Source organism: Venturia canescens, chromosome 7, assembly GCF_019457755.1.
Source record: "Venturia canescens isolate UGA chromosome 7, ASM1945775v1, whole genome shotgun sequence".
Lineage (NCBI taxonomy): Eukaryota > Metazoa > Arthropoda > Insecta > Hymenoptera > Ichneumonidae > Venturia > Venturia canescens.
In genome coordinates this window covers 9,133,080-9,147,121 of record NC_057427.1, presented here as the reverse complement: position 1 = coordinate 9,147,121, position 14,042 = coordinate 9,133,080, and the positions used below count along the sequence as shown (strand labels likewise).

Here is a 14,042-nt window from a genome sequence, read left to right as displayed (position 1 = left end):
CACTTGGTGTGCACTCGAACGGTAGCGGTGGCGAACAATCTTGAATTTGGTAGGGGTGGCTTTTCACGAAATAGAGGCGGAGCGAAGTCGCGCGTCGGAGCTTTCGTGGACGACGGGGCGTTTCAGCCCCTCCACCCCTCGTCATTTTCATCCCCGTTGGAGCATAGTGGGGAGTCACATAGTTCGCAGTTTCCGACCAAGCATCGGCAGGAACTAACGCGACGACCGCTGCTCTCTCCTTTATTCGTGTATCGACGAGAGTTCGTTTCGGGCCCGGGCACGTGTCCAAGAGACACGAGACGATCGAGCTGAGACTTCGGTCGAACAATCTCGTTCGCGATATCGACCAGTTTCTTGGAAAAATTAAACAAAATTTTCACTGAAGCAAAATTCTTTTTCTCCTCAATCACTCAATTAATCTGTCACTTTGATTTTCGTTACTTTTCTATGATTTTCATTCTTGCGAAATTCCATCCAATAAAGCTTTCAATTATTCGAATAAAATATTCTTCTGAATATTCTTCTTTGACGAATTTAAAAAACCAACGAATTCAGGTAATTGTGCGCGATACTCGAAGTTTGTGAATAATCATTTAGCCTCAAGATCGTGATAACGATGAAACCTCTCGTGTCTCGAGCGAATCTGGCCGTGTGAATCGTTGCTTAAAAATTTAAAAAACGTGTGCTCTCTTCTCGTCCCCCTCGCTCCGGGGTTGAGAATTTTTGTGCTTTTTTCTCCTCGCCGCACTCGTTGAGGAGCGTCGAGGAAAATATTTATTCGACGAGCCTGTGCGACATAGATCGATGCAGTCTTTGACCTCGGACGTACCGCACGAGACTCGGAAAAAATATCGGATTACATCCGGATTATTGCAGGTGTAAGGTAAGCGGAACTTCATTAAAACAACTGGAAATACAATTTAGCATTCGCTCAGTAAAACGTGGATCGTTTTCATGGGATTTTTTTTTTTTTTCAATATAAATGAGAGCCAAGTATTCGGGTGACTACGTCCCTTTCAACATCCATATTTCACCCTATCTCGTTCATAAAATATGAAATAATAAACGCTTGATGTCCCAAGCCTTGAGACTCAATGTCCTTAATGGATTTCTTACGAGCCACTCTTGAGGCATTTCACACTTGACCATTGCTCACATTATCATGTCACGAATACACGAATAATTCAAACGTTAAAAATTCATCGAGCTCGCTCTGCTCATCATCATCAATCCTTGCCCCGAAACTCCACGGAAGTCGTAAAGCGCGTAATTGCGTTTTCTACTCCCTGTTATTCCTACGCTTGTATTTCCTCAATAAACCAAGATATTTGACCTACTTCAGAGCTCAAAGTGTATCAGACTCCAGCAAGCTTGCTGGAAAAATCAAATTACAAAAATCTTGCTACAGCCAATCAAATCTTTTACAGAATTTTCAACAAAATTTTCCCAAATAATATTCTAGATTTTATGACTTCTTAAAAGAGTGAGTTACAAATTTGTCAAACGAGAGTTCCCAACGAATGACAAATCATTAAAATTTGGATGTCGATGAAATTCCTACGGTTACAGACCCATAAACGTCAAATTTTAAGCTCCATTCGAAATTCGTACTGGCTCGCGTAAACATTTGCAATTCCATGAGGTCGCGAGCTCCGTTCTTTTTTTCGATAATCGATCGAAATGTCGAAGTTTTGCATCGATTGGTACATGTGGCTGACAATGAGGCGCCCCGTTACGGACCTTTGTGTTGTTTTTTTCTTTCTTCCCATTCTTCCTGTGGCATTGGCGTGCTTCATGTGGAATGGCAACAGTCGAACATGTGGGATGTCTGGAATCACTGGCGTGCCAGACCAGGAATAATCCCGGTCAGATTGGCTCTATCGTCAATGAAATAAACGCGCGTGTACACGCTGTGCATACCGTTAAGCACACACGCGTATGCATTTTCTCAGTGTTCGTCTGACCATTGCCGGCTGTTTCTACTTGCGCGCGTTCTCTCGTTTCCTCGACTCGTGCAATATTTAAGGGAGCGATAATGAGCCCATTTTTTTTCTTTTGCCAATATTCTCTCGCAGCAATTGCCTCCCTCGATCTTCGAAACCCTGCTCACCATCCCGCGTGCTGTTTTCATTGTACAAACCCATTTTTTTCTTGCTGCCACGCTCTGCTGCGAACTCCGATCGTTTCAGGCTCGATATTTCGCTCCAGTGACGAGAACAATTGTCTTTCGTTTTCACGAGACGACCTCCCTTACTTTATACACATCGTGAAACAACGCTATCTTCCATCGTTTCTTTTGTCCGCACTTGACAATTTCAGTCGAGAAGAGTTTCGATCTAGGACACACTTTTTCCCATTTTTTCTTTCCAATCCTCTTCTCGCTCAGTTCGATCAATTTTGTTTTTTTGTCAAATACAGATTCATTCGCACCTTTTAACAACGCCACAATTTTTTTGTACGTTTTCCAATAGCCCAATGGTGCATTTTAGTTACAAAATGAACTGGCGTCTCGTCGTGAAATCGTTCATATTAAGCATCATTCCAGAACATTTTTCACCCTCGCACTAATTCATTTTTTTGACGATTTTTCTCAAAATTTGGAGTCCCAGGGATGACGAAATAAAAAAATTTCATCGCACTCGCGTCCTTTGAATTATTATCAATGATTTTCCACGTTCTTAATCGTCGTTGATATTTTCAGCGAGTCTATAACGGGACCTGAGCTCGTGCTTGCCACAATTTTATTATAAATTTTCAATAATTAGAGCAGCCGTGCCCGTAACTCCCAACATCAATATCATTACCGCGGTGACTCGTGAGCGTATTCGCCTTAATCGTGAGAGCTCTTTCAGCGCAGTCCTTTTATTCGGAATATGTGCCAGTACCACAAAACGTAGCGAGCGAAGGTCCAAGTGTATCGCGACTTCATAAGCAGGTTGCTCGCCGCGTATATACGTTGCCCGGCTGGAATTACGTACGCTCGGTAAGCAGATAGCGGTGGCCGAGGCTCGAACCCCTCCCCCCATCCTCCTCCTCCTTCGTGCTGCCTCCGACGCCGAGAAAACTCGACACTCCGCAGCACCCTCGTCTTGTGCACTCTCCGCGATTACGTGCATGCACAATTTTTTTTCACCCTTTCCCGTTGAACAATCGCGGGGAACGGCACAGCCGTGGAACACCGTTTGAACCATACTGAATTAGGGATGGTTAATATTTTTGCGAATTTTTGGATCGCTGTTTCCTAGACAAATTCAATTTTGTATGTATTAATTATTACCGAGTCTGCATTCGTTTCACTTATTTCATTCGAAGAAGGAATTGCTACTGAAGGGGTCGGCATTGCTGAATGTAGGTCGAGTTTCCGGCGGTTTTATCGTCATTTCGATGACGCTTTTTCAAGTTCAGCCTTCAAGTGAACTCTCGTTACTCCGATCTCATCGATCGCTGACAATTTATAAACATATCGCGACTGCAGGCAGTTTGGCATTGAAGATTCGAACTTATGATTAGCTACGCGCAGAGTGACGAACAATAATTAAGGCCTTATGTACACTTGTCTTGGGCGGAAAAGTCGAACATTTTTTTATTAGATATTCTTCAAGTACAGTATGTAGTAGCTATGAGTACTTCAAGTTTATACCACTGATTTCGTATTTTATTGGAAAGCAAAAATTGTAACAAAAAAACCGAAAATTTAGCACCTCAAGAATGAATTTTTCATTGAAGCTGTCGCCACTTTTTTAAATCAAATTTTTTACAAATCCCTCGTCCAGGCCTAAGCTATTATCGTAACAAATAAGACATTGTAATAATATTGTAAAAATCACGTTTTTCTCCCTCTGCAAGTGTATACGAGGCCTTAACCCCGACGAGCCTCTTATACGAATAATGGCCGGAGTCCTCTCAAGAACGTCGAGCAATTATCAATCATTTTCAACAGTTCCTATTACCCGATTCTACCATTTGAGGTCGCTACTAAATTTCCTCGAGATCGAATCGTAATGGAAGCTTCCCTATTGTTTTATGCCCCGAAAATATCGATGAGGACTATCAAACTCGAATTACCTTGTAACCAATAAACATTGTGAGCGTAAACGATATGAAAGATCTCTAAAACATGATTTTTAATCGATCCAAACAACAGCGACTGAAGTGCGATAAAGAAGCAGAAATTTATCGGATTTGCAGTTCGGTATCGATACGAAATAATGAAATTCGACGGGTGATCGGAGTTCGTACGTGTCACACGATGATAAATACGAGAATAATCCACCCAGTAAATTGTTACTGATGCCGATGCAGAGTTGATGAAGTAGGAAGAAAGATGGGGAGGGAATGAAGCGGGGTGTAAAACAATTTAGCTACCTGGGGGTTGTCCCTGGAATTTATAGTAAATATATACAGGCGTTTACACACAGCGGAGGCATCGGGGAAGAAAAGACGTGGAGGAAATACGTAAACTGATGAAAATTACGCCCTTGAGCTTGCTAACATTTGTGTATGTGAACGGGGAAGAGAAAGCTGGAAGGTATAGAAGAGGGGACCGCTCGGTGGAACGGGACGAGCGTAATGGCCACAATTTGTGGTGTTTTGCCGGGAAGCGTTGGGGGTGCACAGCCAAGGCGGAATCGTTTAGCACGCGATCTTCTCGTAATTCTACTCTCGGCACGCCACAGCGTCGAGCAACGTTATAACCATCCCGAAAACGCATCCCCGCTCTCCTCACACGAGCGCAAAAGACTCTTTGTTACTTTTCGTTCCTTTCTATTCTTTTTGTTGGACAGATTTCTCTTAAACGTTTTCGTCTACCAAGGAAAAAGAAAACGGCAAGAATTTCTGGGGAAAAGTCTCACTAGGCGAATCGTGATTGAAGCTAAATTCGTGCAGTCCAATATAGGACTCTGGAGGCTTGATTTCAGATTGAAAATATCTTTAAAAGTTAGTCGACTCAAAGTTCACACGAATTATAATTTGTCGTGGAAAGAAATTTTTCTTTGCTACTTCGCAGACTCAGACTTTCGTCAACAGAAAACTCGAACAATCCTCAATTAAGAATTCATTCTGCAGGAAAACGCATTCATGATAAAGACACATTCCAGTTGATAACTTGCTCGCCGGCAAGTCATCATCACCGCATGCTCCAAGTTGGCCAATTAAATTGTAGCAAACGGTGCAACTAGGAGCTTGTGTATGAGAATAAACACACTATTATGTTAGCACAGCAATATCGAGGAAGTGTACAAGCCAATTTCTATCTCACTTTGTACTCTCGTCTATTCTCCGTTACAGTGAGTACACGCTCTTTGAACATTTACTCCCTCTATAATATTCACGCCTATGCGTGGCGTGTATGCATTTATTTTAGACTCTACACCTTCATAAATGTGTAAATATGTAAATACGAGGGATTCCGTTGCAAGTTAAGGCTTGTTAGATTATCATTATTTAGTATTGTTACCCGAAATTGTTGGCGGTTCATATTTCTCCGATAATTTTATGGAACAATAAGTGTTTGGTGTGCGCGGTAGAGAAAAAATTTGTCGAAACAACGTTGAAACTGTTCCCATGGAATTCCCGTCGATCGATTTCCACGAGGTAATTTTTTGCTCGTAATTCTTCCAGATTTCAGTGAAATTTCGAAGGACTGCATAAATATCGCATAAAAAAAATGGATGCTTGATGAGATTTTGAAAAAATGGAGTCTCGTGCGGAAGTATTATCTTCTAATACAATTTTTCTTCAATTCATTTTTGCTTCTACCAACCTTTTTACATTATCATCGCTTTATTACCAATTTCAACATTTTTCCGCAGCCCCATCCGCGTGCTCGACTCTCGCTCTATCTATGCATTCGTTCCGTATTGAACTTGCGTTCAGACGCGTTTGAGCTCGGGTTTGCACAGAGAAAAACCGGGGAAAAATTCAGCAACGGAGGTGGCTATTTCCACCAAAACTGATGTTCCTACCGGGAATGATCAGTCTCCGTGAAAGTTAGCAATGTGCGCGGCAACAAACGAGACGGAATGCGAGTAGGTTTTCGACTGGCGCTTTGGCCGCGAGGAGCGGGCTGGAATTGGTAATGGCCGGCAACAAATAGCGCTGGGAAACCACGTAAAATACGCATGTACGTATGCGCGATGTGATGCACTCGGACGGTGGATTCGAAAAAATATTTTTCCATTCGAAACTGCGGAAAATCATAGCGCCAGAAGTTCCGATAATTTGCATAAAAAGAAACGACGAGCCAAGGGCCAAGAGCGTCGATTTTTCCTCAAAACTTTCATGCTCCGGAATGAATCTCGATGAACGAACGGAGTCAAGGATTTTGAGTTTCGTCGTAATTTCAATGTCGACATCCCACGATGACGGATTTCTTCAACACTTTTTTCAAACTCCTCACTTTCATGTTTCATCTTGCCAGCTACAATAGTGTTCAACGAAACGTGCAGAACATCCTTGTTCACGTGATCCAGAATATCCCATATGACGTGCCCTCCATGGCGCAGTGATTGCACGCGAGGGCTAATTGATCAGTGGATCGTCAGCACACGCGTTACACGAGTGCTCGCATCTCTCACGAGCGTGTTAATTGATTACGCTGCCATCCCGCGCCTACGCATAACACACTTGCTTAGGAGCGTGTTCGCGTCGTGCCAGACTATATTAGAATATTGTATGAACTAGCGCGGGCGAGGTCACTCGGGTGCTTGATTCCGTACGCGGAATTCGACTGGAACGCGCGCGATCAATATTTTCACTTGATCATGAAACTACTTATTCGATCGAAAACGTTGATGGAAATCCTTTTGAGGTTGTTTGAAAGGGCGACGTAGACAAAACACGATTTCGTGTTTGGTAGAAAATCATTTTGCCAAATCCATCAACATCATTCGGTGATGAGAAACATTTCGAAAATTGGATGTGCCGCGAGCAGATTTTAATCGGCCATATTTTGTTGCTCCGCGTTCAAATAACGTTTTGACGTTTATATTCATCGTGTGACGAATTACACAAAATACCGAATCGATCCAACCCGGCTCATCGGACAATCGTAATCAAATATAAAATGCATTGCAGTTCAAAATCTCGAAAATTCGATAACAACTGCGATAAACAGTAACGAAGTTCACTCCCAATCAGGCTTATTCCACGAACAAAAATCTTACTCCCTTAAGGGCGGGATCACGTTTATTCCTTACACAATTGATCAGTTATCTACGAGAGGATTCGTTTTTTCGATTTTTTCCATTTTTTGTGACACTTAGCAGTGAAAACATTGATTTTCGCCTAAATAATGAGCCTATTTGTTATAATAAAATTAATAATTATGAAAAATTGTAAGAAAGCTCTCGCAGAAACCCGTTCGAATTGTGTAAGAAAGTAACATGCCAAATTTCGAAAGGATCGGTCTGTTAAAATAGAAATCGGAGTATTAAAATTTCAGGAAATCTTGGTCGTATATTGTATTATGATGTCACAATCAATGAAATAGATTCGTATTGTCTGCAGTGTCTAAGAAAAAGCTTCAGATTTTTTTCACCGAATTGACGTTACTCGGCCCTTAAAATAGGATTTTATTCGTGCATATCGAACGTGATAAAAATAAGTATGCAATTCGGATGTGCATCCGGTTTCCTCGATATTTGCTGGACGCGATCGCGACGGAGTTTTTCTTACAGAAGAAAGAGAGAGAGATGAGTTGGAACGAGCAGCTAGCAATGTGCAAATTTAATGTGAATCCTCCAGTTTTTATATCCGAGTTCGACACTGATTTGACTAGGGAGTATAGTACGTATTCCTACTTTCTTAACGCGATGTTTGAGGGAGCTCCGGAGAGTGAGAGCAAGAGATTTTTGCCAGGTATTTTGTGAAACACCTCGTGTAGACTTTCTTTCTATCTTCCTTTCTTTTTATCTTTATCTATTTCGTTATACTCTTTTCTAACGCTCTTCCCACTAGCCAGAATCTTTTATATTCGGATCTGCACAGTGAGCTATGGACCGAGATACGCAGCTCTGCAGGGAAAGCGGAGTAGGAGCCTTAGTGAGCTGCTATATATGCATTCGTCTAAAGTTTCTTTCACCGTTGAGAGTCTCGGCGCTTTCGTCTTTTTTCCAACGTTGGAAATTATTTTTTTATGTTTTGTTTTGTTTTTTTTATTTATTTTTTTATTTTTTTCGTTGTGTAATTTTTCTTTTTTCTTTCGTTTTTTTTTTAACTTCTTCTGTTTTACTCGTCTCGTTGCTTCCTTACAATACAACAAAGTGTGTGCATCTCTCTTTGGGCATCCCCTTCGGAAACGAGAACCTCCTCTACACCATCAACTGGAAAACTTTCTCTTCCAGCTCTTCCTTTTCTCTCTGTTTTTTATCTTCCTCCCTCGTTCCTTCCTTCCTTTTCTTTTCTTCTCTCGCGTTGATCTTCACCATCTTCACTGCAGATTTGTAATGGCATACAGCTGTAACGGAGAACACTTTATAAAAAATATGTGACAATTCTCTATTTTATTGGCAATTTATCTGCTTCAGTAGAAACTTTTCGAATGGATTTTATCTCAGAATTTTTTAATCTTACACACAAGCCGAAGGTCAGGCAGCTTATGAAAAATAAGAGAGAAATTTTAAACGGAAATATCTAAAGATGCGACAGCGTCTTGAGACCCGTATCGAAAAAAAAATCCAATAAGCTAGTGCGGTGTATCGGGACTCGGGATTGAACAATTTCTCTTCACTTTTGATTTACAATACCCAGCATCGATTCGCTCGGTCAAATGGCTTAATTACGTTTTCAAAATATGAAAATTCCGTGGGCAGGTATATTAATATCCAAATTGAAAACTTCTGTTCTGCGTAATGAAAAATATTAATTATCAAGAAACTCGATATTTATTGAGTAATGAGAAATTGTAATCAATCTAATTTTTTTTTCTTTAATTCATTACAGAGAAATTACTCTCTTGCAAATTTTAATCTCGATGAAACGTCTCTAACCACACGCTGACATATTTTCCGCACGACAGTTTTTCATTTACTAGAGATTTCCTCGAAAAAGTCTCGTTGTCCTGCGCACCTGTCGAAGATAAAAAGGACACTCTTCCCTTCGGCCCTAACGTCTTCGTAATCGAGATAAACTTGCAACGGTTTTGCTTTCTCAAATCGTCAGTCTGTCTCTGTGTACAAGTGTGGCTGCGCCTATTGACGTGAGCGTACACGCGTGTGTGTACACTCACGAAAAACTAGACACTCGCGTTATTACTTTGCTCATAGGATGCTTCCGTAACGTCGCTTCCTGTCGCTATATTCTTTGGTGTACACACATCATTGTTCCGTATAAGAAAGCTCCCAACGGTTCCACCCGAAATCACAATTTTTATCGATCCATTAAATCTTCCATCTGAGCCACCAGTCTCGATGTATTTTCTCAGAAATATCGATTCCCAAAACCTTTTTCTAAGTCTACAAAATTTTTCGACGAAAATCACAACGACTAAAAACGTACGTTTCCTGTCAAAGAAGCTTTTATAAAAATGAACTTCGGTGAATAAACTCTACTAACGATAGCTAAACAAATTCGCAGGATGAATAAACGAATATTAACTTCAGTCGGTGCCAGGTTTCTATTTTTTTTCCCTTCCTTTCGTCCTTTCTCGCTCAATTCAGGCGTGTGTCCTTGCGCCACATTTTTTCGGTTATTAATATTTTTAATTGCACAAGCCCACCAGAAATGTAACTGTGAAAGTGCCCATTTGACGATTTTTACATTTTGTCGACATTCCACGAGTGTCTACACGTCCCTGCGACTCTCCATAGCCGAATGTCCGTCGTGTGTGCGCGCATCCCCATGCGTATGCGTTGGATCTACATCTGTATGGAAAAATTCGTTAATGTTGGCACAGAGCAGAATGTGGTTTAACGGCAGCAGCCGCGTTTGGCATGTCCGCCCTTAAAACTCGTGCTTTCGAGGATGCATCAGTTCAGCTTGGCAGCGGCACTCTCCTTTTATACAACACACTTTCGTTTATATGTATTATTTTGCACATGTATAGCAACCATTTATAATATGTGTGTGATGTCGAGTGGACAAAAAAAATTCAGCACACACAGTGGCCCTCTAAGTGTTATTATCCTTTTAGCGTGGAATGAAAAACCGCTCGTCCTACTAAAGCATATATTCACAAATTTTTTAATCTCCTCTGTAAAGCGTTTGTCATTTGAAATTAAAATGTTTCTTTTATTAAGTATTTTTTTTTTTTTTTCAAAGGAAAAAATCACGGGTTTTTTCTTCCTCGGGCAAAAAAGACGCTACATTTTATTACTTCCGGCCGGTAAGAAGAAGCGTGATGGCAAACTCCTATAAAACGGAGTCGCCGAGGTGTGTGTACATGCGAGGAATTTTTTATATATGAATTTTCATATAAATGGCGGCTGTTTTGAAAGAATGATTAAATAAATGTGTAAATATTGTTGAGCCTGCTGGGATTCAACAGTAGAAAATGAATTTTCTGATTTGATGAGAGAATCTAATTTTTAATGTCGCGGTCGACGTCAAAGAACAAGAAAGAGAAGTAATAGGGGAAAAAGTGTGGCATCTGCGCGCGAATGTAACTGCGGCGCGTAACACTGTAAAAAATCGCATGTAAAATCTCGTTACGCGAGAAATATTCGTGGAATGCGCGAGCCAGCGCGTTATGAAACGTCTCCGTGGCCGATACAAAAGTACGTAGATAAATATACGGGGGAAAAGCCGGTCACAACGACGACTGAGAACGAAACAAAACGGACTACGTTCGCTAAGGGATTTTTCTTTCTGGAGAAAAAGTTCTTTAAAGCACCTTGTGAAAGGCACGTCTCACTTATTATCCTTGGGAAAACGACGAAAGAAGAAAACGATCGGGGGTTTCTCCGCGCTCGCGGTGAAAGCACCCCCGACTCTCCCTTTCTTTCTTTCCCTTTCTCTTTCCCTTTTTTCTCTTTTTCTTTCTCCCTCTCCCTTAGTCTCTCTCAGCCGCTCTCGCAAAGCCTTGGACGGTGGTTCTGCTCTCTGTGACCGTTGGAGCTTTTTCCACGGAGCTCAGCACCCCACTGGCTTTCCTGTATCCTCTTTTGCTTTTCCTTTTTTTCTCTCTCGTTCGTTTCTCGTTTTTTTTTTTTTTTTTTCAATTTTTCTTTTCCTCCCAAAGACAAAGTCTTTGCTCCCAGTTTCTCTCAGCTTTAATATCCTCTTCGTACTTTCTCACTATAAATCTACTCGTATATACGCACAAATCCACGTGTACGTTAACCGAGAACGCAGCACAGTAAATAAGTCGACGAAAAATCGCATTGAACCGTAAACGAATCGATCATTCTTCTTCCCTATTCACCTACAAAAATCATTTCCACTGTCAATTAAATTCCAGCACAATTTTACACGAAAAAAAATCTGAAATTCGTTGAAACAACGGATTTCGTTTTGATTGTGTAATGAGAAAATTTGACATGATCCAGGAGACGGACAGGTTCGACGGGAACTGGTAACTGCTATCTTCAATCACTCACCAACAGCAGTCACTGCAAATCCAAAACAGATGCACAGTAACGGTGAAAGTCTGGTCATGTATTTCTGGATAACAAAACGAGACGAATCCGTTCTGATAAAGCACTTTCATTTTATGCAATGTCTCGTTCAACCGATCGTTTAACCGGTGAGAAACGCACACAGCTCGAGGATCGCAGGAATAATCGAGTCCGTGGCTTCGAACTGAACGTTTACATATCCAAAATCTTGATAATACTTTTCACTAGATTGCTCGGAAAATAAAAACATTTGAAGCAAAGATTTTGTTTTTTTTTTTTTTTTAGTGGAACCGAAATTTGGAACATATCCCCACTCGTGACAATTAAAAAACGTTCGAAAATCATAAGCAACCTGAAATCATTGTTGTTATGTAAGAAGCTATCTGACGTTTGACTCCACGATGCTCGTGATATCCACAAAAATGTAGGAGACTCAAGCTCATTTCAATTGCAGCATCCGCGATTATTGGGATTTTCGTATTCGCAGAAGTAATGCGGTCGGAGAGATCTACGATAGCCCTGTCAGTTTCGTAGCTATGTCGAAAATGTACCTCGAGTATCAAGCCCTTTACCAAACTCTGCGAGATTCTTCTCCAGCAGCATCAATAGCTCGTTGCCCTTTTTATGGATTCAAGCCAAATTCAATACTAAATATCCTCCTCACTGAGCATTACAAGTTAAACGAACAAGTATTCAGCGAAGTAACCTCGAAACTAATAAGTCCATTTAGCCCAGAAAAAAAATTGGTCACCCAAAGTTTTCTTTCCCCCAAAAGCTTAAATGTTCGTTAAACATAAAAAAATGTATTCAGAAATGTATTTGAAACAACGAGCTGAGGCAGAAGCGAGGGAAAACAGCAGTTAATGGACACAGATAAAATACTTGTTCGTCGAGAATCGCATAAATCCATTAAAGCGATACTCCGTAATGAGAAGCACTAAACAAAAATAAAATAAACACGAAAAATGTGTGCGGAAATTCGGCCCATTTTGCAAGATGAAATTGAAATATAAATAATTAATATCTCTTCAATGCGTGGAGCTCGAAAAGTTCGCAATCGAAAGAAAAACAAAATAAAAAATAGCCCAACTTACAGTATTCTCTGAGCTACTCTAATGAATTTATTATAATAGAAAAAATGTTGAAAATTTTCTAAAACAATTGGAAACGCTCCGGTACTGGCAGCAGCTCGTCATAACATAAATGTACTTGTCCCAGAGTCGCTGCCGCGACTCTAGATAAAAATACGAGCATAAAAAACATGCAAAAAACTCGAGCCAACAGAAGTGATGGGAAGTGAAAAAAAAAGCAAGAGAAACAATGCTAAAAGCGTATCGATGAATAAAAATAAAAAAGTGACGATAAAAGAGAAACGAAGAGGAAGAGAAAGAGAGAAGAAAAGACGAGAAAGATGTCCATGTGGAATGATAGAATTGTGATGGGATATGGGAAAGGTCGAAAACAGAGTGGGCCGCTCCGACGCGAGGGCAAGGGCTGGAGTTCTCATGCTAATGTATATTTATGTATTAAACAGGCATTATTTATACGTCCGATGAATATGCATTGTTTGGTGCGGCAGTGGCGAGGTGTCGAGTGCAGACCCGTCGCTATCACAGCCTCATCAATCACATACAGTTCCATACATATATGCACGTCTGAAAATACCCACGCAAATTTGTCTTTGTCTATACATGTATCTACATGCATATTGTTATCTGTGTATTATCGGCGCGCGCTCGCGGACGAGCTCGCCTCACCGGAGCAAAATCTGCCGGTTCTCGCATCCCGCAGTCCGCCCATGTCATTCCTCACCCTCCATTTTACGCGACCTGCTGCTACTGCTGGTGGTGCTGCTGCTGCTCGAAGGGTGGACGTCCGCAATTGACACTAATTTACGTAACTTTTTCGCAGTCCGCACATGTCACCGTGCTGCCTCCTCTTCCTTCTTCCCTTCCTCTTGTCGCCCTCTCTTTTCTCTTTATTCAAATCCTGTGTCTCTCTTGCCACCCCCCTGCCCTTGCACTGTGCTTTTTTCGTTTGTTTCTTCGATCGGTATCCATGCAGCTCTTTTGCGTCGCCTCCTCCCAAATTTCCAAGTGTTTTTTTTTTCACGCAGTTTTGTCGTTATTATAAATTTTAGTTTCAATTCTTGTAGAGACTATGAAAAACGAGGGAATCGGGGAAATGGATTCTCGATTGTGTGACTCGGAAGTACGTGGGACAGAGGGAAACGTCGTCGCTCGTTGGTCCAGAGTTTGATATTCCAAAAGAGTGGCTATTTGTACGAAGATGTAGAGACGAAAAAAATGGGTTTATGACGAAAAGCACAATTCTGTCGAATGGGAGTTTAATATCAGGGTTCTCGTATCCTGCGTCGGATAAGCCACTTCCCAGCGGAGAAGCTTTGTCCTAATCGCTTTATGTACCCGCGATGTGTGGGTTCAGTTACTTTTGCTTTTTAGGCCTTTCCATATGTATATATTAGCA

The 14,042-nt window shown here is 41.2% G+C and overlaps 1 protein-coding gene across 2 annotated transcripts in view; it reads left to right on the top strand.

Annotated features, from left to right (window-relative positions):
- Positions 1-205: 205 nt before the first annotated feature.
- The window catches only part of DIP-beta (Dpr-interacting protein beta), an 87,522-nt gene continuing 73,685 nt past the window's right edge, over positions 206-14,042 (top strand). For both annotated transcript variants that reach the window (XM_043424819.1, XM_043424818.1), the window contains exon 1: positions 206-883. The gene's annotated coding sequence lies outside the window, so the exon portion shown is untranslated. The remainder of the gene's footprint in view (positions 884-14,042) is intronic.